This window comes from Metopolophium dirhodum, chromosome 3 (genome assembly GCF_019925205.1).
Source record: "Metopolophium dirhodum isolate CAU chromosome 3, ASM1992520v1, whole genome shotgun sequence".
Taxonomy (NCBI): domain Eukaryota; kingdom Metazoa; phylum Arthropoda; class Insecta; order Hemiptera; family Aphididae; genus Metopolophium; species Metopolophium dirhodum.
Genome location: NC_083562.1, coordinates 37,124,694 through 37,151,010, shown reverse-complemented (window position 1 = coordinate 37,151,010; position 26,317 = coordinate 37,124,694). Strand labels below are relative to the sequence as shown.

The window sequence follows — 26,317 nt, the reverse complement described above, 5'->3', positions numbered from 1 at the left end:
CAATAATTTGTTTTATTTATTTTATGAACATTTTTATTATTAAAATTGAATTCATATTGTATAAATCTAATAATGTATTATAAAGAGAATAATGCATTTTCTCGGCTCTGTTGGCCGCACTGTTTAAGACCGGCCGATAGACCGAGATGGACGCTGCTGAATTCGTCGGCTGCGGCTACCCGGCACCGTTTCGGGTTTCGACGCTTTGTCTGTGCACCGTTGTCTCGTGACCTCATGGCCTTTTCTCTACTTTCCTAACTTTTGACTTATTCCTGGTCTGCTCATCTGCTGTCGCCTGTCATGATTACAAAATTGAACATTTTGCTGTTTAGCGCCGTTTCACCGCCCAATTGTTTGTTTCGGCTGTTAACTTAAGGATGTCTCGACAACCAAGTATTATTGTCGAACGTTGTATGAACATAACGTAAGCGGTGTCATTGAAATGAAAAATTATTAATACGAAATTCATAAACATGGATCGACTTCCTAGTGTCATTTTAACGGTACGTGCAAACAATGGAGTTGTGTGAATATATAGGTATCGGCTTTTTTTAACCTAGGTTTTTATTACCTATATTATATCAAAACTGTTGTATTTTGATTGACAGTTTTTTATTTGAACCCTAGGTATTGTTATTAAATATTAATTCCAAAAATGTAATGACCACGCGATGCCGTTGGTCCACATTATTGATTTTTTTATTGTGCAGTCCACATGTTATTCAAATAATAATTATTTGAAGTTTTAATAGATATTAAAACTGAAAAATACTGTGAAATTAATTATAATTACAGCGTATGTACCTACTGTTAAAAATATAATAAATAATATTTAGTTAGTAGGTACCTAGTTTATTGTAGCATTACTCACTGTTTACTTTAAATTTTAACAAAAATATAATTAAGTACCTAGGCGGGTATCTAAAATTAGTATTGTAGTTTTACTAATTTAGTAAATAATTAAAATAGTCGTTGCTGCATTATTACGTATAGTAAAAACTAGAGAAGGTGTACATTTTGTTATTAGTATATTACTGTAGTTTTACTAGAATATATTTATGCATATTGTGTAAATGTTGCTTCTTTATTTTATATTATACTGAACAGGCTAGACCAAAAATACAACCAAAGTAATTAAACAGTTACGTAATATAAAAAAACAAAAAGAATGCAAGTATAATAACTGGAAAAGTACACACTAATGAAATTCAGCGTTAGATGGGGTGGGTGAGGCAGGATCATTATTTCCATTGTTTATTACTCTCTAAATTAAAACTGTTGTAATGAGTTGACATTTTATATTAAAAGATATATTCAACCTTCTTTTATGTGGTCTACTGATATAATTTAGATTGCAATTTGCATATTTTTGAGAATGCATTTCATAAAAAATAACTTAAATTAACTTATATAACAAAATAACTTAAATCATGTACATGTATAGCTTTAAATATTTATAATGAGGGTTAAATAAAATAAACGTTGATAAATAAATATTTATATTATACATTTACGAGGTGTGATCAAAAAATAATCAAGTAGAACACCCAATCTAGATAATGTACAACCTGAAGACCACCCTCTTGTATGAAACTGTGGCTCGTGATTGTTTGAAATATCTATTGTTTATATATTAGAGAATTAGTAGAACATGTATGAATATGTAATGAAAAGAGTATTTGAAAATATTGGGCAAATAAATCAGAAAGTTGATTAAGTGGTTCTTAGATGCTATGTCTCAATAATATCCCATTCCAGTATTCCACAGTCCATTGATTAGTTTGTATTGAAAAATCAATCCCAGTAGTAAATCTAACCTAACTGTTCCACAACTGATCTAAAATGGCTTCACATGGTTTTTGTTTCCAAGTTAAAACCAAAGCTCAAAGGATATAGTTTAATAACAAATGTTGATATTAAACAAAATACAAAAATGGATCGTTAGGAAATTTGAACATGGTCCTTAGTGCCTATACAAGGATGCATTATATTGGTATCTTGAGAAGATGGGGATATTTAGGTATGATCGAGTTAGAAAACTGGAAAAGTATAGCAATGATTAACTTCTTAGGGAAGTTATTTTGAAGAGGACCTATGAATAATATTGTCTTAATACATTTTCATTTAGAAAATCTAAGTTTTTATTGATTACATATTGTATAATGTATCATAATACATAGTTATATTTGATGATCCATTAAGAGTTTTTCATTTATTGATTATTAATGAACACATTTTTCTTTATAATGAATCATTTATTCATTATAAACAGTATGTTTAATAGGTTTAAAGTTTTATATCACTAATAAGTAATAAATAAATACTAATAAGTAATATGCATTAAAGTTACATTAAGGGCCAGCTGTACCATCTCCGATTAAAGTTAACCGGAGTTTAACTGGCCGAATTTGCCCGGTTTAATATCTGTTATCAGCTGATTAAGCGTAATCAAAGTTTAACCGTAGACGGTACAACTGGCCCTAAGATACATTGTTTAAATCGTTCTAATCAACAGCAAATATTCTATTCTTACAACCTTTTAAAATTCTACTGAGTAATTATATTTATGCTATAATAATTGTATGTATGTTTATAAACAAATTGTAAACAGTTAAATGATTAAATAATCTATAACTGAATGGCAAGTTAATGATAATTTTTAATTGAGTTAAGTTATGTTAATAGAAAATATTTTAAAAAGTTTATAGTTAACAGTTATCCCAATTTTTTTTAACTCAGTATGAATTTCTTAAAAAAATGTTTTGAATTATTTTATTTCCCTATTTATTTTCTATATTATTTCTTTGTCTAATTTTCTGTTTATGAATACCTATAATTTTTTACTTATTATGTATTTTATCCTCATAATAATATGACTATTACTTGATAATAAAATATTTAATTACCAATGTAGTAATACCATAATATCAATATATAAGTTGTGAGGTACCTATAGATTAATTTTGTAAATTTAATATTATATTGTTATTATTTATTTATTATAGTAATATGTAATTATATCCCATTTTAGTCATTAATTCATAGTGTATGTGTTTTCATTATGTAAATTATTTATCTAGTATTTTTAAATAACTGGCATTATAAAACAAAAGCTGTTTACTCTTACCACATGTATGATTTGATTGATTGAATAAGTCAGTACATGTAGAACATTGTCAATAAATATCACTAAATTATTATTTTATTTTTTTAGGTGAACCTAATCGTGGAAAATAATTATCTCCATACAAATAAGGAAAATATTCAATGAATTACCAAGGTAATATTATATATTTATTACTAATTATTGATTGATTGTTAATAATATGATATTGTATATATCTACCTAATATATATTTTTATTGAATTCTCCAGCTATTGTATAAATAAGCAATCAAGTATCATTGTGAATGTTATGTCGTTATGGTGCCTTCTTTACCCTAAAGGACACGTAGGGCACAAGCCTGGGGGCCCAAACATTTTCAACATATGAATTTTTTCATCTTAAAAGGGTCGCCAAACTATATGTGCCTGAGGGCCGGCCCCCCTGCATAGCTAATACAGATAAAGTTATCATTAGGTACTAATTATTTCATATTTTCTAGTGCTCACTACTTTACTTGCACACTTGTGACAAAAATATTTTTTTTAGGTCCTAGGAGCATCTAACAAACGTTACCTTTTAAATATGGTGGTTTTCCCACTCTCAGCTATAGTTGTATAATAATAATTTAAAATCATGTTAATTACACATACTAATTATACAAACGATAGATCATTATCTGTAATTAATGTGTTATCGTAAAAGTATCTGTACTAAAAAGAAAAAAAATATAGACAGTTATATCTGAGTAGAAATATGTATGAATGTGATGTATAATATTATGTAAACCATTTAACCGAATAGCATCCATTTTTTAGCATTTATTGATACAATATTGTTAATTTTAACAACCTGCTAACTTTTTTTTAGAATTTTTAAAATAAATACACATAAATTATAATAATAATTATTATTGTTGGTATAAATATATAAAAAAAAGTATAAAATAATATTATTTTAACATAAATGGGCTCAAATATATTATGTTGAATAAAAAACAAATAACTTAAATGGTTTAATACAATTTATAACTTATTTTAGTTAAATTATTATAACATGATGTATTTTGATATAAAAATCAACACGAGAGCACGGATAATACTATAAGCTTAATTTAATCAAAAACTATCAAAAACAACAAAAGTATGTTAGGATTGTCTAATAATATGTAAATATTAGTTTTATTGTTAATATTAATGTTTTATTTGTAAATTTAGTATGTCATGTCTTTATCATTTGTCATTTCAATCATAACACAATTTAATTTGTTTATAATATTTATAAGTTAATAACTATTAGTTCTACTATTAGTAACTACTAACCACCTGACAGATCCAGAATATTAAATTGTTTGATGGGGAGGGAAGAATAAAAAACATTCTATTTTGGTTTATATATGTAGAACAAATTTTTGAAATATTAATATTCAAAAATATTAAATTGAAGATTGTTTTTAGTTTCTCGCGTCTATTTATACAATATAATTTATTTTCTATAGTTTTATATACTGATAAATTTAATATTTTGATTGCTATGTTTTGACCTTAGTCCTTAATGGTTTATATTTGTAACAAAAAATTAAGAATTTTTATATATTTTTTCTAGTTCAAAGAAGCAATGGATCTATTTTTACGGAGAAAGATTTCTTAGATGCAGTTATAAGATGTTCACCTTTAAACACTTGCCATTAAAGGTATGTTTCTACTTAATAATATCCCTAAATCCTTTTTTGATTTACTGAAATATAAATGAAAATCTGATATTCCCGAATTAGTACATTCATGCAAAAATATTGTTTATATATTATTATTTCTGATCCTATTATATTTATATTTTGTAGTATTTTTTTTTTACATGTCAAAGTTATTTTGTATATTTAAAGAAAATGATAAAAAATAATACCTACATTTATATTAATTTAAACAATTTATGATCCTATTTTTAAAATAGTACATAATATTATATCATAATGATCTTATTAAAAACAATTATGAATCTTAAATGTTCATTCAATATAAAATAATTGTTTTAATGTAAATATATAATGAAAATGCATTTAAAATACAAATATTATATACAAATATTGTTTAAATTAATATTTATTTTTCCAGTATAATAATGCGCATATATAATAACTAGGACAACCAAAATTTTAAAATATATTGCTTTCATATTTATTATTTAATTATTTTTGGTATTCTGATAACAATTTATTACATGAAAATATAACTTAAATATCTAATCTATTGCCAAACTTAACTATAGTATCATTTAAAATATTACCACATATATATTAGGTTATTGATAAGTATATAAAACTTTTAGTAATGAAATGTGTTTAATTATAGAATTTAAAAGAGCTAGATATTCATGGATACATCAATTTTTGTATTTAAAAGGGAGGGACATCCTTAGGTTTTTTGCCACCGTAGGCAAATACAATTTACACTGTCTCCCATTCAATAGTTATTTTTTGTAGTAGGTGGTACGCCCTGCCCTAATTTGTCACCCTTAAAATTCTAACTTATGACTTGTTACCGCATTGAACCGACCTGGATATTTAATAGTATTAATAGTACTGTTTGATGCCACCCATGTATTGTTAATCGTACCTCTACATTTCTTCTCCTCGTTTCACATATTTATTATATAAGTTATACTTTGTTGTAGTGATCACACCTTTTATCATTACTAGTATCATGCAAATTGTAACAATATTCAAAATTATTGTTGATTATTAAACTAAATCTAAATAGGTATATATTATATTATATATAATTCAGTTAGTTTTCAATAGGTGCAATATTACAAATAAATTGAATTTTGTAGTTTGTACTTCCCTTATTGTAATGATTATATAATATAATTTTAATAAAGTAAAATCTAAAATAATAAAATTAAACTATTTATTAGTTGCATTACAAAATTCTAAAAATTTGAAACTAGAAACTCGTGATTGAAAGCAGTTTGATCTTTACAAAATATGTATTTTATACAATTTTATAATATTAATCAACTTGAGGGTCCCGGTGCCAGTTTTTCAAATTTTCCACAATTCTATAAAATTTGAAAATAAAATTTTATATTTTAGTTGCCACCTCAGTTCTAAGACTTTTCCACTAATCTACTACCCGATACCTATTTAGGGAGGGTTGATAGTGTGTATTATATCAAAAAAAAATGACTACAGGAATAACTCTCAAGCTTTGTAGAATTATCGGATTTTGATGACTATTTTTTTATCTGAAAGAAGAAGACTTCCTACAACCCGCATCAATCTCTGATTTTGTATTTTATTTCAAATAAAAGTATTAAAAAAAATGCTTTTTGTCTTTTTTTTTTTAGACATATTATAAAGTTTGAAAATAAAATATTAAAAAACAGAGATCGATGCAGGCTGTAGAATATTTCCTTCTAGCAATTAAAAAAAAAACTATGAAATTTGATTGATTTTACAAGGTGGTATGGTTATGCCCGCAGAGTGTATTTTTGAGGACTAAATGCCATCGGCACCGGGCGCCTTAATTTATAAATTTGTATTTAGTACCTTTTGTTTAAATAACTTGATTTGTTTACAGTAGATTATTTATTGATAATGTTACCATTATTGTTTCCTTTTAAAAAGTAAGACACTTTCTAAACTTTTAAGAATTAGCGATACATGTTTGGTAATATTATAAAATATTTACTACTTAAATAATATGCTAATAAATCTTAGTATTATATAAAATTAGTTTTAAATTTTAACACTAGTTATTTTTAAGTGTATTGTCTACAAACTAGGTATATAATTATTTATAATATAGTTATAATAATTCTATCATGGTTAAAAAATAATAGTGGTCATTACCTCAATGGTAGAAATGATATAACTAAAACTATGGACATAGTAAAATATTTATTTACATAAAAATTTAAAACATTGAATTTTCATGAATGTGGGATAAAATGGGAGACAGCTTTCAAAAGGGAGACTAACTTCTGTCATGAGGGATGGTCTGTTCATACCATTGATAGACACATAGTAAAAAAGTATAGGCAATATAAACAGCTTCTTTCTGTACTTAGTTGCCTATTTTTTACTATCCAGTGAAGAATTACATTAAACAAGTAGGTATGATGAATGAATTAAGATTTTATATCCACTTACTGATGAAATTTAATTCTTCATGCCTGAATTCAGTAATATCAAAATAAAATTGATTGATTGGAGTATATCTTATTGAAGTTTTAAAAATAAAAATTTGTTTTGTTAAGGCTATTCATGTACTTGTTGTATCCGTCTTACACGCGTACGACATGGCAAAATTTCATTCACTAGTTTCAATAGTGTGCTATTAGTTTTGGTATTAGAGTGATTTGACCTATTATCAATTTTTTAGATAATAACATTATCGCCATTATATGTGCTTAAGCATTGGCTTTTATTCGATATTTTAATTTTCAAGCGAGATATGATCATTTTTATTTTTTGATATTTCACATACCCATATCTTGCTTGAAAATGAAAATTTCGAAAAATCGGCAACGCCTAAGCACAGATACTGTTCTTACCTAAAAGTTTTATTCTAGGTAAATTCTCTCTATTATCAAAACTAACAGCACACTATTGAAACTAGTGAACGACAATTTGCTATGTCGTGCGTGTGTACGACGGAGACAACAAATAAATGTATGGGTAGCGTTCTCTTAACATAATTTTCTTTGATAAAATTATATTTATTTTTTAATTTATTAGATAGGTATATGCATTTGGTTGCTTATACATTAATATGATGTTGCTCTTGAGTTAAAATAAAAGATAGTTTCTTTAAATAATTCATTACTATATGATTATAATTTGTAGTTTGCTCTATTAATATACCTATATGTTAATACCTAAGTACCTAATCTATATGTTTTGTATACTAACTGGAAATAAAAGATGCATTATAATGTTATAACATTCGTCGGAGGATTAGTCATATTCATATGTCATAGATAATTCGTAGTTAGTAGTAAAATTGAATTTTATTTCTACATCAGTTCCGTATAGTATACCTAATAATATGGCAATATAATCAAATATTTTAGGGAATTCATATATTATAATATTCATTAGAGTAGTGTTCAATTACATTTTTTTCCACAAAATGAGATTTTTGACATTTGTTAATTCGGTTTCATTTTTTATAAGATTATGAGATTATGAGATTGTTTCACTAATATTAAGTTAAACACATTTTAATGTGTACCTACACTTCCAACGAGTGCATAATATGCAAGGAAAATAATAAAATTAGAGGCAAATAACCTTGATGTAAGAGTGCAACGATCTGTACGATGCGAAAACCCGAAAATCAAACCAGTTCTTCTTATTTAATTTTAATTTTATTAATCACATTTTGTTAATAATGTATGTTCATAATATTAAAAATAACACTAGACACATTTAAAAAAAAAAAGTAAATTGCATTTACTACTAACCTATTTGGTACCGAAATATAGTAGATTTATTAACCTAACATGCATCTTTTATGAACATTCTCAAAATAAATACAATTCAAAATTATTAGTATTAATTAAGACCAAATTAACCTTAATTTTAATGTAATAGTCTGTACATTTCACTAAAGGTCAACTTATACGAAAATAAAGATTATCTGGAATATAAATTCTTCGTGTTACGCGTCGAGTTAATCGAGGCGTATTGCTGGAAGCGATTAGAGATTTCGCTATTTCTATTTTTAATAAATTGTATAAAAATTGACTCGTTAATCTAATTTAGTATTTATTGTTTACAAAGGATATCGATAAAATAACTTAAACATCTCAACTTTGTCAATGTTAAGATTATTATTTGTACCATTATCGAATTATATGTCGATTAGTACAAAAATAAAGACCAAATGGAAATTTCGAAAACTTTATCGAAAATTATTTTCAACCGAGAGTTTTGAAGGCGATATTATAATAATTTCGGAGCTATCACGTTATTCGTTTTGTTATAAAATCGTGTTTTGACTGCATGTGCATATTGTGTCTATCCCACAGTCGCCCCGTTGTGCGTGTGTGGTATTATTTCGTCAAGCTTTCGTGTGTGTGCTTTCTTACTTCTCGGCCACGGGCCATTTACGTCGACTGCCGGTCGGTCGGCTGGCCAAGACCGCTGTTGTGCGCGCGTGTGAGCCTCGCGGCGGAAACCGGTTTTCCGGCACGGTGGATTTTCTTTTGGTTCGTTAACCTTTTTGCGAGAAGAAAAAAAGATTGGAAAAAAATTGCATAATAATAAACGAATGGTAGCCACACGATGACGACGATGGCCGACGGTGATTGCAATGTAATTGCAATTTTAGTTATTCGCCATTTTATTTTTTTCTTCTCCGAAAATTATACTACCTTCGTGCGCCGCGTACACGTTAGTACCTATCTACAATGTCTCGTCTTACTCACAATGGCAAGAGGGGTGGTGGTTGGCGGGGGCACTTCTATTCGTACGTATAATATATATATAATAGTAATGTGTATGTGTACGTATGTGTGAAGTAGGAGGGGTGGTCGTTCGGGCTTGGCGGGTGGGCAGCGGCGGCGGCTGAAGACGTTGACGAGCGTCGTCCTCCGGACGTTCAACTTGGCCGATGTCAAGGGCACACGCTGGTGGTTCGGCTACACGAATCACTGAACTCCTTCGGATCGTTTCTTACACAATCTCGGCCGCGAATAGCTGGAACATAAATACAAGTTGCACACACATTAAATACGTGTATATTGCATATTATAAACTGTACCTAGTACATTGTTGTATGTGTTCATTTTCTCGTGTACGGCACATTATTATTGTGATTAACGCTGATGAGGTTACACGCATCCTTTTCGTAATTTGTTGAACATAATACACGTTTGGGCTGTTTTCATGTAGAGATATTTACAATTTTACAAAATATAACGAGTAACCTATAAAATGTAAAATAATTTTTGTCCACTCTTCGAACAAAACGAAACATTTCGTGCGTATACATTATCTTGATCAGCAATTTCGTTAGAGTTATAAATATATTATTATCATATTTTAAACAAGTAGTACTTGTTGAGTTTTCAACCGATTTACATTTTCTAATTGTAAACATTTTTATTATAATATGTTACTAATTGTAAAAAAATATAAAATATAAAATGTTACCAATTAATATTTAAGTACCTAATTCTTTTTTTCTGAAATCGTGGTATTTTAAATTTTGTTTTTATAGCTCATTGTATTATAATCAGAATATTTAATTTGTAATAAAACAAAATGTTGGTTTATCAATGCAAGAATATTTAATTTCGGTTTAAAACTAACAATTTTCTCTGATTTGATAGTAAAAAGATCGATTTAAGGTCAAATTCGAGGTTTTTTTTTTTGTTTTTGGCAAAAATCGTTATTTTATTCTTAATAATTCACACGTTTTATAAGACTGTATAATTATAATATTATATTCAGATTTCAAATATAAAACTAAAATAGACTGTAACTTGGGTTATATGATTATTTATGAAAGAATGTATTATAAATAGTTTGAGAAATATAATATTGGTGGCATATAATTATTTAAATTTTAAACCACAAGATTCCACAGAAATACTTGAGTTGTTATTATTTAATAGATTTTGGTTTATTTGAACTAATTTAAAGGTTTTTTTGCGGCTGCTTATAATTACAACAAGTAATAATTAACAACGAATGAATTAAATAATATAACAAAGAACACTTGGTAAAAATCCGGTTATTATTCGGCGTTTGGGCCAATTAAACAAATTAATTAATGGATTATTTAATATAGTTATAATTAGAACTATTATATAAAACCTGCAAATAGTGATGAGAAAATGATATAGATGAAATTGTACTTTATAGTATATTATATTCTTATTAAAGGTACCTATGAATTATAATTATAATTGACTTATAATCTCCCTTTGTATAATTTGTTGCAGAAATATTTTAACAAAAATAACCTATAACGATATCTCAGAAATAAGTATTACAAAATACAATTTTTCGGAACTATGTATGTAGTTGAATGTCCAGGTGTTCTTATTTAATCCTTTGTGAATTTCTCCTGAAAACGTTTCAACATCGATGCAACTGGCGGCTGGAAAGATACCTTTGTCAACGATCAAATTTGTTCTTTTATGGCGGTTTCAGGTAAAAATTCCATCCATTGTAGTAAGGGACCTTTTGAATCTGGGCGTTCAACAGTGGTGAATACTGAACATGTGTGTAGGCACTGGTAAAACTGAAATATTAAGGATACTTATTATTTTCATTTTGGGTTTCTTCATATTATTTCTTAAAATTGTTCGAAATCTCTATTGTATTGTGTTTTTAACCGCGTGGGCATAACTTTAAAATGCTTTGTCATTAACATTATAATATTATATAAACACTATGAACTCTTATAAAAAAAAACTTAAATTATTTCTTTGTAGTTCTATTTAGTTTTTCATAAAACTATTCTTGTACGTATTCGAAATGTATAGTATATATACTATACATATCTATATTGTGTGTAATTGACTATTTATATGATCATAATAATATATAATATATAGATAGTACCTACAAGGTTTCCATTTTTCTTTGCGTGTGTTATATACTTATATGTATTAGTATAGATTTTAATACAATTATATATTTTAGTTTATGATTTCTGAAATTGGTTGCATTTAATTGGTCCGTAGTTACTAGTTAGTAATAACTAATAACTGTTATGTTCGGAAAGTACAAAAAAAATATGTTTAAACTTAGTTAAAATTAACAATGATTTATTTAAAATATTATTAATATAATAGGTATATTATTTATATTTTATATAATATTAATAGTACAATATAATATTAGAATATACTGTTTAAAATATTTTTGTATAAGATAATTATTATAGCCTTACCATTAGTTTTGTAATTATGACTCAAAATAATAAAATAAGGAAAATTAAATATCTGACATAATATAAATATACATTTATTAGTATTTTACAGCTCAAAGTCTAATAGTTAATGAAATATAATTTATAATTTATTTAAAATGATTTTAAAAATATTTGTATCTAGGTGAAAAATATACTAAGTTATAAATTCAAGTTCAACAATTAATGTATCATATTACAGCATATCTATATATTATATGTTATGCACATATTATTGTAATAGTATACATATCTAATATCGTATATTCATATCAAATATAATGTTTTATTATTAGATAAAGACATTTAAAGAACTATAGGTATATACATAAAATTGAATACATTTTAGTTAATTTTTACGTCATAAACGGTTTGCCTAGATATGATATAGGTAATATTAAGATAAATCAATTTGAGATATTTCTAATATCTTACTATAGCTCCGACATATTTAATATATTGAATATTTCTTGCAATAATTTACTGTACTTATTAAATATTAATAAACCCTCAACTCTCAAGTCATTGCTATTTACATCATAACTATTTTCCGAAATATCGTATTTTTATCATCTTTTACAACCCTCTAGAATGTTTTTGGTACAACGGTTGTACTACAACCAGTTGAAGAACATTTAACAAAATTGTACCAAATCATATTATAATATTCTATAATTACATTAAATTGTTCGCTAGTGTAAGTTAGGTGTATTGTATTGACCTACCTATAATAGTGTGTGAATTTTTTTGTACATTTTATTGTACCTACCGATTCGTGGAATAAATAAAAATAATAATTAATAAATACACTATACATGAATTAATTTTTATTGTTGTCGCAAGATTTGGGAATTTTTTCTACGTAGCTATAAATAATGTTAAGTATATTCGGTATTATTGCATTAATACACGTCAAAGAGTTTATTCGGGTACTATTTATTATAATGTCTTGATACGCGATCCTACGAACGACGTCACGAAAATCCGGAAATTGGTAATACAATTTGAAATTAAAAGTAATGTGTTTCGGTTTTATCGTCATCGTCAGACAGATATAGCACCCGTGACGTAATTTCCTTCTACGATCGGTTGTGGTTGATGTGGTGGTGACCATAGAGGAGGGTGCATATAAAGTATAAACCTAACCTAACCGCACGTCCGTACGAAACATTCGTTTTGCGAAACATTCGAAATTATAATAATCATAATCGGTTGGTCGGTACTCTGTCTGTCCGTCCGTCGGTCGGTCGCGCGTCAATCCCTGGAACCGTCGTCGTCGTCGTCGTCGGCGTCCGTTCGATTCCAGTCCGCAGTCGTTGGTTGTGGCAACACTGCGAGCGCGACGCGTCCGTGTTGTGCGTTCCCTCGCGCGCGAGCCTGCCGCGCCGTTCGTCGTGTTATGTTGTTACCTGGTGCATGTGTGCGTGTGCGCGCCGTGTGTTGCGGGGCGAGACCGGTTTGGCGTCATTCGCGAACACTGCAGACAAGGAGCATTTGACCATGATTTGTGCCGGGCTGAGGTCGTTTCTTCTCACCCATTGTCTTCGTAGACCTTCAAGGACTCCGCAGCCGTCTCTTCAACCACCTGTCCGTCATAATATTGAACATGGTATATTTTCTTTTATTAGTATTTTCCATTTTTGTTACGTTTCTCTGCACTTCGTGCCTCCGTATATTATATTATAATAGTATTGTATGGTTTTATTTTATTTTTTCCACGATCGAAAAAAGTTTACATTACCTAAGTCTGTGCGCTTCGACGATGTAATTTTATTAATTCAACCCTTCTGAACGTTTCCCGTCCCGTCACCGGGTAAGTAATTACTGTGACCGTACAGCGTCAATATTTTCGTCCTACAACGTTCTATAACGTTAATTATTATTAAATTATCTATACGTATTTATTTTTTTTACATAAATAACGCGTTTCCCGATGTCGTTAATGTACGACCAGAGAAACCTTACGTTGCCCGAACTTATTATGTAATAGCAACAGTGGTGGCTCGACAATTTTTCCTCCCAAGGTCTGGTCGGTCGTTCGGGAAAAAAATTCTGCGTTTAAAAATAATCGTTTTGTGTATGTTGCCCTGTGTGAAACCCTCAAGGCTTATAGGTTTTTATCTCTAAACGCCTGAATGTCTTAAAATAATTAAATTACTTTTCCGTTTATACATATTTCTTTCGGTAGTATACTATTACTATTAATTATTATCTACTACTTGCGGCTCGTTGAATTTGATATCATAAATCTATCATTTTATATATAGGTGTCCATACGTTATCTATGTTGGTTAATTTTAGGTAAATTTTAATAACTAATAACAAGCAGGTAATATACATTTTTGTCTTTGTACAAAATTGGTCAACAATTTTGTTGTACTCTGTATATAATTTATAATTTTTAGGTTGTTTTCTTTTATAATTAAAATAAATAATTCGCATGTTTTCCTCATAAATTTGATTAAATTGAGTTGTCTTATAAAAACCCGTTAATTTTTATAATAACGACTTTTTAGTATAAAACATGTTTCTAGTAAAATTGAATGCGCTCATTTTGGGTTTATTCTGGTATTAATTATATGTTTATATATTTTATATGTTATGAAATGAATTAATTGCGAAATATTACAAATTATTGGGCGTATCATTGTACCTATATCATATATTATAATATTGTTGAATATATATATAGCTAACTATGATATTTTTATTATTCGACACAGATTTTATAATATTCATTAATTCTGTAATTCGATTTATTTATTCATGCATTTTATCTATATGAAATTTAAAAACATGATTAAATAACAATTGAATTATTATCTTGTATTAAATATTTTAAATACTATTTCCTTAAATTATACCTATGTATTTGTGACGTATATATTAATTATTTTAATATTTGGCAGTTATATAATTTTAACTTAATTTCCCTTGTTTTGGTCTTGGCTTTTAAATGGGTTGGTTTTAAAATTAATTCTATTTTAATACATTCTACTACTATACAATTATTTTTTTTTAATTATTACCTATATTTTAACAAATTGCGTGCAAGATATGATATAATTGAAATATGGTGCATAAATTAAAAACAATAATAACTAGTCGAGTATATAAAATCGATTCTTAAGTAAATAGGTATAATTTTTAGTTCGATGTTACATTATATTATTTTGATTTAATAACAATTTATCAAATCTTTGTGGTATATTACCTATAAATATAATATAAACTAATAATTATTATTAACGTACGAATTCAATAATTCTTTATTTTATTTTGAGGAGGAAATATCGTCAGAATTTTGTTTTCATCAAATAATTATTCTGAAGCTGATTTGAATTTTCGGTTGTTTATTATTAGTTATTTAGTATATCAGTTTTTTTTCTTTTGAACTATAATAATATTTTTACTGTATAGCCATGTCTGTTTGAAAGGAGATTACAAAACCCGTAATGATTAATATAATCGCCAAATTATATTATGCAGCTTATTATTGATATTTTCGTAAACACAATATAGTTATAGTGTGGTTGGGTGTACCTATTTTGGAAATTTAGTATTTTAAGATTCTCGATTCCCGGAATTTTATGTTTGTGATAAATATTAAAAGATATATTTATTAAATTTGATCCACTGTTATAAAGCCGCGTACAAAATCTACAACATAATATAATTTTACGAAATTTTTCCGATCGACAAGCCCCTTCTTTATAATATAATATTGTTAGCTCGCAGCCTGCAAGCCCCCGAATTTCGTTAAAATTGCAATGTGAATGTTGTTGTGTTTTCTCACAGCCGGGGCTGCATGCTCGCATTATTGTTGTCACCCCTGATGGAAAAAAAACGGTTAATCATATAATGGATATTGGCTGGTATAGAGGAGTGACGGCGGCGGATATGACCGAAAACGACCTACACCACCGCCGCTGACTACTGTGCGTACGCACGGGGACCATTGTTAAAATTCTTACCCTAGGTTAGTTGTTCACCCTTACCCATGGGCGTTGGCGCCGTATGGTATGATATTGCGCTCGTCGTTGAGAGGGGGTGTCCCTTCGTGCTCTACGGCCCCCCTCTCCACCCCTTTCCAACGTCGTTCGTTACCGGCTAGCAACGCCGCACACCGTACGTCCGTACCGCGCATACGCACCGGAGTACGCACAGCTCTCGGACCTCGGTTGCCGGCAGTTCGGTTCTTGTCTCGGTCTACGTCCCTTGCGATCCGATAGCTTCGGTTTTTTTTTTTGTTTTTAACTTAATATTTCTCTATCGGTGTTCAGTTTGTTTTGTGTATCGTTTTATTTTTTACTCACCTCCCATCCGCGTTTGTGGTGTAAAACCATTCGTCAAGGTAAGAATGAGTTTTCATTTATACTCGTGTTGATGGATATTGTTCCGCTTTCAACAACACGTGAATACATTTTAGGAATATTTAAGTTACATTCGATTTATTTGCGTCTTTTCAAAAACGTCATTCATTTTGATATCTAGGTGGTATTTTTAGGCCGTCTATCGTAAATCCTCTTAATACGCTCAACATTTATATTTTGTTTACTGTTCTCGGTTCGATTTAAGGTCATTGTGTAGTAGGCGTCTATTCGTGTTTTTGATGTAGATCTAATAAACGGATAGAAAATATACTAAACAAAAATGATTCTAATCTAGTGTGTGTTTAAGTTCAATACCACAGTGTATAAAACCATTCGGTAAAAACAGATGGCAAGCCTGTGTATGTGTGTGTGTGTTTGCTGTTTGAAGGTCATAGCCGGCATCGGCTTCCTACGCGACCCTCGCCCATCCCCCACAAGTCACCCTAATCGAATGAACAGTCTGTTTTTATAATATATACGTATATTATATACACACAAAATCATATATATATATACATTTTTCCTCTCTAACCCCCAAAGTCACGGTATTTCACGCACTCATTTTTCTTACACTCTTACCAATTCACATTTTGACTTTTTACTCTTCGGTGTATCTACGCATACTGATAGCATAAAATAATATTTTTCTTTTTGGCTTTTAAACGTGGTAATTTATTATCCAACTTATTTTCACTTTATACGAGCATTAACGAACGCAAGAATCGATTAATATTGTTTTCGTTCCCTTCATCCCTTTTGCGTGACCTATAGCATTTGTGCTCTTCCCTTTTATACATTCGAACATCTGCCTTGAAACCCTCGTAGTAGAAATATAATATATTATGTTGAAATGTTTCTTTTGTACAATAAACCTATTGGATGTGATATTAATAATCATTGGCTATATTTTATTTTATCTACCAGTTTATTTTTTAAACTTAGTAAACACAACAATCGTTGAAACTAACTTTTTTCTAATCATATGGATGACCGTTTTTCCTCTTGTTACAATTTATATTAAATTAATATTAATGTTATTAATACCTAGGCTAGTACATTGTGTTTTGTTTAACTAAATGAGTCAAGTATAGTATGTACAAATTAAATATATTATCTTAAATAATTGTAGTATTTATTTTAACTATTTATGGCTAATTTGTTATTGTTTCAAATTGTAAAAAAATAATTTTTTTTTAAAATTTATATTGTATAATTTGCACATTTTTCGTCAATGTATGATAACCTATTATTATACCCCTTTAGGTTATTGACTTCAAACTACCTTTTTTGTGTATTTCATTTCTACAATAATTCTATAAAATTAATTTTTACTCACTATGGTTACGACCATAAAAATAAAATAATCTTAAATTTCTAATCCTTTTATATCTAGTAAATTAAAATATATATATTCGTTATAAAGACTGTTACTGTTACTGCTGTTCAAGTTGCCACACGAATAAATAATAAATAAACTGCTATAGTATATAGTTGTTGTAAAGTCAATTATGATTGGCTGCTGGCGTGTACAGGTTACCAAGAGTTATTGAACCTGACAAGACAACCTTGAATCGTCGCTGAATTTGGCATAGCGGTATTCACCAAACATCGTCTCTCCTGGGTATATAATAACGTTCATATAAAAAAAAATTACTACGGAGAGGGGATGACTATAAACACTAGAAAAAATCGTGATTCAAGCTGTGGTAACTCCAAACCATTGCCGGCGTTTTATTTTGTATCCCGCAATGGTTGGAAGTTCCTCACTTTGGTCACGCAAACCTGCTCATTTGACTTCAAATTACATCAATCGCTGTGAATCGGTCTTCATTTCAACTATGGTTATTTTTTTTTGTAATGGGTTTTGGTAACTCCACCACCGATTGCGTTTTTAATTTTGTTCCGCAGCCGGTGGTGACTGTTTCCACACGCTGTTACAAATATTATCTTCAATCTAGCTGTGTATTCAGGAATAGCAATTAATGAGTTTATAAAATATTAATTATATATTATATATCTAATATTTATTTCATATATTAGTTAATACCTATTATTAATGTTTAATTATCTTATTTTAAAAATCATTGTAATTTTATTTCATTCCTATGTACTTTGTGTATAAATGTACATTAATATGAAATATCATTGATATTTTTATAATCTATGGTAATATTCAAATAGATATTGTAGTATTTCAAATATTTATATTAGTAATTTAAATCAACTTTTTACATAATCAACATATTATACGTCATACTAAAAGTATGTTATATGTTATAATATTAATATCATATTATTTTAGTGTAATCCTTACAACTGCTGATGCTATTAACGTTTTGCTACCCAATATTTATTTGGTGTATAAAAAGATTCAAGTGTCCAGGAGGGCAATCTTTTTTTGGAATCTTATAAAACACGTTTTATAATGACTCATGATAGTTGTTGTGATGGATTAACCTTATATAACTACTAAAATAATTCATGAATTGTATTTCGTATCAAGCTTACTCTCTGGGGATAATTTTTTTTCAAAATATTTCAATCGAATTGTTGAATTGTTCTTGATTTGAAATTAAATAATAAATAATTACTTTGGTGCCTATATAAAACGGCTTAATTTTATTTAAACATGATTTTTTTTTTTTAAATATAATGTGGGGAATGTTAATTATTAAATCCTACTCGTTTTGTTATACTGTGGATTAGTCGAACGGTGGTAAATATTTGTCTAAAACTGGTTTATTGAAAAAAAAATTATATTTTAGTCTCCTCACGAAGAATAATGAATATTTTTCAGACGAGCCACTCTATATATAGCTGCTTGAACTCATTATATATCCCTCGACTGTCGAGACGCTTGGTAATGTCAAAATTAGTTACACGCGTCTTTTTAAAAATGTTACAACGATAATTTGTAACGATGTTTTTATTTTTTTTGTACATTATTCGAATAACATACCTAATTATTGTTCGTACTAAAAAGTTATCCCAGGTTTTCCTTCTGCGTGTTAGATTTTTTTACGATGTTCTTTATTGTTAGTTCTTAAAATTTGCAAACATTGTCGAAAGAAAATTTAATGATTAATACTATCTATGCTATTTTATCATGGTTATAGTTTTATATTATTTACTATTTGTGGCTGTGGGAAATGGAACTTGGATAGGGTATTGTGTTACGTATATCCTTGGTCAATGATTTATTATTTATTATTGTGTATGTATGAAATCTTAACTACATACGAGTATATATATATATAATTGCACGGACATGAATTGCAATGGTTTAGACGATGAAAGGAGGAGTAGGAGAAGCTAGGCAGGTTTTGTTCAGGTGAATGGATAGAGTTCTTAGACCGATGGCCGGACGTTCAACTCTTCTCCACGGTACATGAACTCGTAGCGGTAGTAGTCTGATAGGAAACCAACCATCTGGGAAAATTCTTTATAATTAAATTCGCGTGCTAAAGTAGCAATTTTTTTCATGAAATAATTATACAATATTAAAACAAAAATTGCACAATTGACGGTAAAACACTTCATTTATGAAAGAATCTATAATTTTGTGTAAAATAATTAAATAATGTGCATCGCTGGGCTGGGTCCCGAGTAGGATGAACTATAGGTGCCAATGACCATGGTCCAAGGATAACCGTTGGTCGTTTTTTATTATTATTTTTATATCATTATCCATGGTTTGAGACCACGCCCATTTCGTATAATATGAACATTATTATATTATTACTAGTGTGGAAAAATGCTCGTATTAAATATACATCTATATCTTTTATAAGCAACCGATAAAATTGCCGAACCTGCTGAAGGTCGAGAGCCTCCTCCAGACAAAAGTTAGTTCCTGCACTTCCTGACTATTTTTTTCTTATAATTTAATTTTAATTATAATACATATGGTGATTTGCAAATGTTATAATTTGCTTAAGTCTGATTTATTCTAGTTAATTTACTACAATATCGTTTATGTTATTTAAGTGATTATGACACTTTCATTATATTCCCATACATTGCTTTTTAAAAAAAAAATTTGGTATGATTGATTATTTTTCTTCGAAATTCAATGTTATTAGTTAATTATTTTAATATAACTTGTCAATATAATTTCATATGTTTTTAGGTAAATAATTAATTTAAACTTGTGTTACACCATCTAATGGTAAATGTAAAATGTATTTTATTTATTACCTCATTAGTTAAAAATAACAAAAATAGAACAGACAAATTATACTAAATTAATGGTCAATTTGTTGATGAAATAACAAAGATTTATTTTATATATTTACGATATATAAATGAAAAATCTGTTTATATATACAAGTTAGGTTATAAGATAATACATTTTTATTTTATAATATGTAGAGCAGATTAAAATGTTAATATATTACATTTTTTCAGATTTGTAGAAAGTACAAGTAAATATCACCAGCATGGTTTATGGGATAGTAATATTATATTAGATAAACCAATTCGATATGTGTCGAAACAAATAGATGAGTATACAGGGTGATTATTTTATCAGTCAATCATAATTCATGAATGTTTACTGTTGATTTAAGAATCCCTTGTATATAATATTATTACTTAAAACTTTGTAATAAATATTTACCTTATTATTGTGACAAAATATATTTAGTTTTTATTATTTCAGGGAACAGAAAGCAGTTGAAGCTGTACCAATCGTTGATGAAAGAAGGAGTTGAGTGAAACCAAATTATTGGACAGTATTGGAAATTGGTTATAAAATCTCAACATACATTTTGTTATGTTGTAAAATTTGTAAATAATTAATTTTTGGTATCAGATTGGCGGCTATCTGCTACTTCTTTATTGTGAATTCTGAATCGTTTTTTTTTTATAGATCATTATAAAACACAGTTTAGACTTAAGTAGTAAACAACTTAAGATCATTACATTTGTGGTCAAATGTGTTGTGTACTTGTCAACATGTATCTAATATCATGAACAAAATGTTTTATGTACGTATGTTGTTGCTGTCACCCTAAAAGTCACTCAGTGTAAAATGCTAAAAAGTAGCATTAGTATTAAAATTAATAATTATTATACCAGCTGAGATAAACTGACATAGTCTAAAAAGTATGTAGTTGTTTTTCTTTACTTAACTAAACAATTGATAATTAAAAGCTTATCATTCTGGAGTAATTAGTCAGTATTAATTTAAATAATTTTTTTGATAAACTATTTTCAACTGATGATATTAAAGTTTAGTATTAGAACATTTAAAATTCATAAATTGTAATCAATCTAAACAATTTTTCTATGAATACCCAAGATTTTGAAATACTCTTGTAATACTCTTGTAATTAGTGGTGGTATTTCCTAATTAATTTTGTTAAGTTTTTTTGATTTTTAATTTGTATGTTGAACCGACCCCCACATAACATGTCTATTGGAAAATTGAATGTATATTTATTGATATTTAAATTATAGATGAATCCTTATACACTTAATCATTGTTTTAAATAATCATACAGTTTTTTCTAGCACTGGTTATTGCTTTATGATTTGTTAAGTGTTAAGTGATTTTCTATGATAGCTTAATCTAATCTCTTTCAAGCATCTATGTTAAATTAGGCCAAAAGGTTTCAAGTTTCATTTATTAAAAAAAATTCTATTATCAATTCTTGTAATTCAACAAAATTGTTTGTTTATTTATTATATCTAATTTCATTGCTTAATAGCATGAATACACTAAATATTAATGTTGGTTTGATAAATCATTTTTATTAATGTTATAGTTTTAAATAAATTATCTAATAATAGTAGTAATAGCCTTAAATGGATTTAGTAAACTTTTAATTCATTCAAAAAAAAATATTTGAAGATTGTAAATTGATTCTTGTGTAGATAATAATACTGTTGTATGTTATTTACACATCAACTGTAGTAATTTGTATATTGTATACATGTTATTCAGCCATTATACCTATAATATTATGATCAAACCTAATATTTTTAAACATATTATTTTCAAGTTGATATCTTAATTTATTTAAAACATTAATTATTTATTTATTTATTGAATCATCATTAATTACTAAGTATACTTAGGTACACATTATACAATATACAATAATAGGTATTTTGATGTTGCTCTCCCAAAAGCAAGCTTGTGAAAGGAATCAGCGAGTTAACAAAAACAGTTATACAATATAAATTAAACATAATTTAAAACAATACTAAAAATACATGCAATCCAAAAATAAATAGATAATTACTAGAAGTCAAGTTCAATGTAACCTATAAAATGAACCTTAATTCAAAAAATATTTAAATATAAATTATTAACATAGTTTAAAAATGTTTTTTTTACTATAAAAAGTAGATACATTAAGATTTAATCTTCTTAAGAGACTAACATATGTACATAAAGTATTTTTTTTACCTAAAAATGTCTTACTAACCTGTGTATTAAGGTTTACTCCAAGCTTTAATCTAGTATGATAGTGAAGTTTAGGTTTATAAACATCAATATATTTATCAAAACAATACGAAAGAACACTATATCTACAGGTGTATCTTATGTCATTGTACGTGGAGTTTTTTAACGATTATGGATCGATAACTTGGAATTTCGTTAAAACGAAAAAAGACGTGTTCCTTTATTTTTAACAGGCAATTTTTTATTCATAACAATTTCAAAATTTTTAAACACGCAGGTGTACCAATAACAAAATCAACTTTATATTTTCAAATGGCGCAACTACTATATTTTTTAATGGATTATGGTAAAGCTTTTTTTCTGAAAATGTTGATAGTTAAATCATCAGTTTTGGTTCGCTAGTTTATTAACGATGACTCTCTAAAGTTCAGTAAAATCTCCATTAATACTTTTAATTGAAATAATTGGTATAGGTTTAATTTACAAGAGCTTAATACATTTTTCTTATAACCAACTTTTATAACTTGAAATTTGAACCATAAGTTTCCTATATTGGTAGGTATCGCATGCAAAGTATGAATTTAGCAGTTGAAATTCTTTAAGAATTATTTAATAATCGTGATTTAAAATAACTATTTGCAAGATATTTAGATAAATAGTTAATCTCAATGTAGGTTTGTAACCTAACTTAGGCATACTTTTAATCTAAGTTAATTACAGATTTTTAATATTATTATAACAAGAATCAAATACCATTAGGTACCTATTACCTTAGTCCTTAGCTGCCTAATAAAGAATCCAAACTAATACTATTGTAAAAAAAGTATGAAATAAAATTTAAATTTTAAATGTCCAAAACTAATAAATAAGAGGGGCTATGAATCCTTAATTCCTAAATTCATACTTTGCATGTGATACCTACCAATAAGTATAACCTATATAGTTCAAATTTCAAGTTTATCCCACTACGAGAAAAGCACCTCAAAACACTGCACTTTTTTCATTACACAATTTTTTTTAACCCCCATACACATTAATGTCAACAATCGAATACCATTTACCAATTTACCATTATTACTTTAGCCACCTAATAAAGAATTCAAATTTATGATATTGTAAGAAAAGTAACTGTGAAGTAATTAATTACGATTACCTATAATAACAAATTAAAATAATAATATTTATTTTGATGATTGTATGTTAAAATAAAAATAATGAACTATGTTTGCCAACCATTTTGTTTGTTTTTTTTTTTTAATGTCATTAGATAGTAATTGCCATTTGAAAAAATAAAGTTGATTTTGCTATTGGTTAGGTTGCATGTTTAAACATTTTGAAATTATAAAAAAATTGTCTGTTAAAAATAAAGAAACACGTCTTTTTTCGTTTTAACGAAATCCTATGGCATCCATCCATAATCGTTAAAAAAACCCGCGTAAAATGACATAAGATACACCCTGTATATGAATTAGATATATTTTTGACATTTAATTAATTTAATTAATAGTTTCCACAGAGTTAGAATTATCCAAACTATAAATATTCAAAAATTCTTAAATTATTCTTAATTGTATATGTTATGTATATATAATGTATAATGTCTATTTATGTTTACACAGGTACTTAACATTTAAAGCATGTTTAAATCTTATACAATTACTATAATTGATAATAGATGATTTAAAATATGCACTGTTTCTTATAATTAATAATTAACATATTATTTTATATTTCCTTTATGAAAGTTTTTGTTTAGGATTTCTATACTCCATTCAGTTTAAGATAAACCACTCGGCCGACCAAAATATGTTTTCCTCGCATCCTTACCACAATCTGGACACCGGTGAGAGCGTTAACACGTTTAGCACGGTTGGTGAAGACTGTCGGCCAATCACAGAATGCATAGCCATCGCATGTGGGGATTCAGGCAGTGTTCGGCGGCTCAATCTGCATGCGCGTAAGCGTAAGCGGTTCAATCTTAACTTGATCAGAGTACTACTATCCTTTTAATTATTGATTTCAAATTGAAAAGAGTCCATTTTATGATTTGAACTAAATGTAATTGTTCTTTATATAACAATTCATATGATTTAACTTACCAGTGTGTACTGTATCGGTCATACCAACATATAACATTCACTTGTATAAATACCAAAATGTATGTTCAGTAGTTCCAATTTTGAGTTGTTGATTCAAAACTGAGTCTGCTTAACAAAAATTGTCTTGGTATATTTTCTATTTGTGAAACAAGACAACTTGCGGTTGTGACGTACCCTTAACATTTCCATATTTGTAAACTGGTGGTTAATTAGTTTATTATGATCATGGCCATATATACATATGCAGGTTATACACTTGCACAATATGCAATGCATACGCTGTTGGCCTGGGACAAAAACTTTTCATATTATGAACTAAGTCCCTAAATAAAATTTTTGAAAGAAAAAAGAACAAAATTTGTAGGACAATCTGTTCACGGATCTTATGTATTTATTTGACAAGAATTATGAAATTATATCCTTTTCAATTATTACGTTATTGTAAAAATATAATGATTTTAATATAATACATATAATAATTATATTATTTTTAAGTTACTTTTTTCAATGTTAAAAATGAATTTTTCTTAACTATTTTTATTTATAAGTGCATTAAATTGTATTTTTCTAAGGCATTTTACTTGTATTTTTAGCCATTAAATCTGCTTTGTTATCATGATAATTTAAATTAAAGTGTGTTTTCTATTGATATGAATTATACATTATATTATAGTAAATATAATAATCTTTAAGTATAATATTAAACAAATCTTTGTTATGACAGTATTCTTGTTGTCTGGTCTAAAATGACCTCTTTAAAATTATTTGAAATTGTTACAAAAAATTAATTTTTAATAGCTTATATGTTATACCTTCAATTAGGCCATAGATAGCAGATTATACAAATACCAAAAAGTGATTTAAATACTTGCACTGTGTTATCTATAGTTTACAAAAACTATAATAATAATTTATTATATTCATTTATAAATTATATTTTTATTTACTATTAATAATGACAATAATTGACATTTTGTTTAAATATTTCAAATTGATGTATTTGATGATGACAGTTATCAACCAAATCAATGAGTTTAAGTCATTAAATACTTTGAATTGTAGTTTTATAATAATCATTGGTTTTAAAATTTAAAATAATAAAAAATGTGTAATTTAAGAAATAAGATTTTAAATTGATTGTGTCTTAGACAATTTTTTTGTTCAAATTGTTAGTTTTGTTAGTTAGTTAATAATTTTATATGATAAGTAGGGTATTTGAATAAAAATTACATTTTCTTTTTTAGAAATATTGTATTTGATAACATTTTTATCTGTTATATTAAGGTTTGTAAATATTGGTACGACTCATTACAACCCTGTATTAATTTAAAATAACCATAACATTTAAAAAGAATTATTAAGATAACAAAAATAGTATTGGGTTACTTAATAACAATATTTGC

The 26,317-nt window shown here is 27.4% G+C and overlaps 1 pseudogene; it reads left to right on the top strand.

The window, feature by feature from the left end:
* Positions 1-183: 183 nt before the first annotated feature.
* LOC132941635 (uncharacterized) lies at positions 184-25,921 on the top strand (annotated as a pseudogene).
* Positions 25,922-26,317: the final 396 nt, after the last annotated feature.